Here is a 5,175-nt window from a genome sequence, read left to right on the forward strand (position 1 = left end):
TATGGTCTATCTTTAAACCCTATATGATTTCTTTGTACACTGGTCTTACTTATTTTTTTTTACTAATGATTGTATCTGTGCGGTCAATCTTAACCGGTATTGCTTAAGCTATCTGTGTCCAATATATGAACTAAAAACGGACATATTCTTGAGTGTTAAGCACTTTGATAATTGATTTAATTTTTAAATGATATAACAGCTTATGTTATCATCATCATCCTCAGTCGTAACAAGTCCACTGCAGAACAAAGGCCTTAGACATGTCCTTCCACCCGCATCTGCTTATGGCCTTTTTATGGCAGTAAACACCAGCAAATTTTTTAGTTCGTCAATCCATCGTCTTTTCTTCTTTCCCCTGTTTTAATTGTTTGCAGTGTCCTGAGACATATTATTATTATTATTATTATTATTATTATTATTATTATTATTATTATTATTATTATTATTATTATTATTATTATTATTATTGTCCATCTATTATCTGTCATTCTCATCATAATGTATATCCTGCCAATGTCCATTTTTTTCTTACATGTTAAATATCCTCTACTTTAGATTTCTCTCTTATCCATGTTACCTTTTTTTTCGGCCTCATAGAGTTATTATCATCATTATTCTTTTCATAGCTCTTTAAATTGTAACTCACCTATGTACTACTAAGGCCTTAGCAAGGTTCTAAGTTTCTGATATTTAAGTTAATGCTGATAGGGCAATCTGATTAAATACTTTTCTTATTAGAGAAAGTTACATTTTATATTTCATGATCTCATTTTGTTTACCAAAAGATCCCCATCCCATTCTTATACTTCTTTTGATATCTGGCTCATGTCCTGGGGGAACACTGTCTGCCCTAAGAAAATGTATATATTAACAATATCTAGAGGTCCATCTATAACAATTATTTGTTGTCTATTTGCATTCTCATTGAACATTATCTTGGATTTACTCATATATATTTTCAGTCCTGCATTTCTGCTTTCTCTATTTAAATATTCTATCATCTTCTACAACTCCTCCCATGATTCCCTAACCACAACTATAATCGGCAAATCTTAAGTAGCTAAGGTATTCCCCGTTAATGTTAAATCCTACATTTTCCCAATCGAAATTTTTAAAAACTTCTTTTAGGCACACTTTGAATAATTTAAAAGAGGTAGGGTCTGCCTGTCCTACTTCTTTCTCGATCAAAATTTTCTCACTATCTTGAATTTAGTTTTGGATACACACACACACACACACACACAGACACACACACACTCACACACACATATATACTAGGATTAATGGTCTCCACCATAGGGCGGTTCTTGACCACTGAAGATGGAATGTCGAAGCAGGACTCCGTATATAAGCCATCAAAACAACACCTGCATTTCAGTTCACTCTTGACAATGAGCAGAAAACCTTCTCACTGCTCGAAACCGGTTGAGTCGAAGGATGTGTTAAACTTAACTCCACGTAATTTATAATTTTTTGTACAAAAGTGACCATTACTTTGTGTGCACTAACATTGTGATAGTGTTTTATACTGTGTACATATTACATGTACTTTTACAATTCGTTGTGATATATTAAAGACAAATTGTGAATGATATGGTCTTCATCACCTTCCTATTGATATGTCCCTTTCCCAGTTACTGGCGGATTGTTCAAATGAAGAGAAAAAGATAATAAAAACAATAGAAAAAGTTAATTACAAAATTAACACCACTGAGGCAGCAATCACTTTCAATAAAACCTGCTTAAAAGAGGGTCTACTCCCGAAATATGCAAATTTAAGACTGCATGACCCCTCAGCACGTAATGACCCGAGGACCAGTGCTTTCAGGAGATCCCTCCTTGGCCGGCAATTGGATACTAAACTGCCTGAAAAGAAAGATCTATATGCACGCCTTGCTCGTCTGCAGAGTGAATGGGCTGAAATCCAGAACATCGCCATTGATCAAGCACGCCCTTCTGAAGAGGTCCCGGGATACATTGAGAGAGAGGAACAAGACAATCTAGACCACAGTATTATTGAAGAAAGTGATGAAAGGCAACCTGATGACAATGATCCACAAAGGAATCACCTTACCTACCCGGAAAATATCTCTTACCTCCTTGATAAACTAAAAGAGAAAGACCAACGAAATCGGATCAAAACTGTAATAAGAAAACTCATTAATATCAATGGAGGCAAACTTAGGATCCCAGAAAAGAGGCAAGAATATGTAAATCTCACCAATAACGTTCCCACGCCTGCTCAAGAAGAAATATTATGCTGAGGCCTTAATTGCCACTACATGACCAAACCAAGACCGACTGACAAGAGATTGGAAATCGAGCTCCTTGACACCATCCAAGAAAATGAACGTAGAGGTGCCCTACGGACGACTGATGACCTCCAGCCCCTACTCTTGGCAGAAGCCCTCACTGACCGTGGCCAACACCGGAGTGGGATTGTCACGAAGGAGATGAGAGATGCTGAAAAGGCTCTTAGATTGTAAGAAGGCATCACTGTACGCCATGCAGATAAAACTGCCGCCTTCGTTCTCATAAATACAGAAGAGTACCATGAGAAACTAGATCCAATTTTGGCTGATACCTCAAAATTTGAACGATTGTCCCACAACCCCACTGAGGATATCAAGAGGGAAGTAAACAGCATTATACAAACCATTAATGCTGCCACCAACGCCGTCCATTTGCCACCTATTTCAGGGGATTTTGGGCTCGGCTACTTATACGGAAATGTAAAAACGCACAAGCAAGGGAACCCTCTACGGCCTATTATCAGCCAGTGCCCTGCCCCTACATACCAGCTTGCTAAGAGACTGAACACCTTGCTCACACCCTATATCCCCAATAAATATTGTGTGACCTCATCAGCAGAATTCCTAGAAAACCTGAAAAATTCCACAAGTGACGGAGTTATTGCCTCCATGGATGTCGAGTCCCTATTTACTAACGTTCCCGTGAATGAAACAATAAACTTCATAATGGACAGAGTTTATAGGGATACAACACCCACCCTCAACATCCCCGAGGCCTCTCTCTGTGCACGATTAGAAATATCCACCAAGAAAGCCCCTTTCACTACCCATAAGGGCCAAATATTTATTCAGAAAGATGGAGTCGCTATGGGGTCTCCTTTAGGCGTCCTCTTTGCTAATTTTTATATGGGAGTAGTCGAGGAGAGAGTTTTTTGAAAAATCAGTAAACCAGACCTCTATGTGCACTACATTGATGATACTTTCATAAAAACGGCCAATCAGGAGAGCATAGAAGAACCTCGCCGAATTTTCGAGGAATGCAGCTCGCTCAGGTTCACCCTAGAGCACAGCCTCCAAGGACGTCTCCCCTTCCTTGATGTCCTTGTAGAAACAAGCGATAATAGCTTTAATACCTCGGTGTACGTAAAACCAAAAAATCTCGGCCTATGTCTGAATGGTGAAAGCGAGAGCCCTAGTCGGTATAAAACTGCCACCATTAAGGCTTTTATTCGGAGAGCCATTTCTCACTGTTCTTCGTGGAGAGGCACCCACGAGGAACTTGACAGAGTTACTAAAATTCTGGTGAATAATGGCTTCACGAATAAGGACATTAATCGGCAAATTAAAAAAGAAATCGAGAAATGGTACCAGAATGAAGGCCCTGATGATACCAACACGCCAGCAAAAATAAATCTATACTATAAAGGCATTATGAGCGTAAACTACAAAGAAGAATAAAAAATTATGAAAAATATAATAAAAAACAACGTTTTTGCCATGGCAGAGGATACTGAAATCAACCTCATAATTTATTACCAATCAGCAAAAACACGAGACTTGATAATGAAAAACAACCCTGCCCCTGCCATGCAAGATAACTTGAAAAAGACGAACGTAGTGTACCGATATAAATGCCCTGTCCAGGAATGTCCTGGCACCTACATCGGGATGACGACGATGCGTCTTTCTAAGAGATTATCTTGCCACGTGCAACAGGGTGCAATAAAAATGCATTGCCTCCAAAAACATAATTTCAAGACATCAAGGGAGCATATATTGAAAAATGTAACCATCATCGGCCGTGCCCCTGACAGCAGACGTCTCCGGATAATGGAAGCTCTTTTTATTCAACAACAAAGACCTAACCTCAACACCACGCAAGAAGGGACCTTATTACTAACATGTATAAGGTCCACCACCAACAATAGTCCAGGCAATAACAACTATGACAGGACTGATATAGCCGAAGGTCAAAACAGGGATCATCTCCTGACAGAACCAGATTCAATAATCCCACCAAACATCCCGGCGTGGCAGAGGCCACCACCTACTAGGATTAATGGTCTCCACCATAGGGTGGTTCTTGACCACTGAAGATGGAATGTCGAAGCAGGACTCCGTATATAAGCCATCAAAACAACACCTGCATTTCAGTTCACTCTTGACAATAAGCAGAAAACCTTCTCACTGCTCGAAACCGGTTGAGTCGAAGGATGTGTTAAACTTAACTCCACGTAATTTATAATTTTTTGTACAAAAGTGACCATTACTTTGTGTGCACTAACATTGTGATAGTGTTTTATACTTTGCACATATTATCTGTACTTTTACAATGTGTTGTGATATATTAAAGACAAATTGTGAATGATATGGTCTTCATCACCTTCCTATTGATATGTCCCTTTCCCAGTTACTGGCGGATTGTTCAAATAATAATAATAATAATAATAATAATAATAATAATAATAATAATAATAATAATAATAATAATAATAATAATAATAATAATAATAATAATAGTGTTCTGTTCCCACCTCTTGTGTGATTTCTGTATCTTGATTGGATGTTCTGTTGTCTCTTTCTTGAGAATCCTTACAATAGTAACAATCCCGATACGAAAGACACTTATTCATATTTGGACATTTACTCGTTAGTGTGATTGCATTTACAATAATAATAATAATAATAATAATAATAATAATAATAATAATAATAATAATAATAATAATCAATATAATAATAAATGGTAATGATAATAATAATAATAATAATAATAATAATAATAATAATAATAATAATAATAATGGTAATAACAACAACAAAAACAACAACAATAATAATAATAATAATAATAATAATAATAATAATAATAATAATAATAATAATAATAATAATAATGAAAAAAATTATATCAATACCCACC

This window comes from Palaemon carinicauda, chromosome 2 (assembly GCF_036898095.1).
Source record: "Palaemon carinicauda isolate YSFRI2023 chromosome 2, ASM3689809v2, whole genome shotgun sequence".
Taxonomy (NCBI): domain Eukaryota; kingdom Metazoa; phylum Arthropoda; class Malacostraca; order Decapoda; family Palaemonidae; genus Palaemon; species Palaemon carinicauda.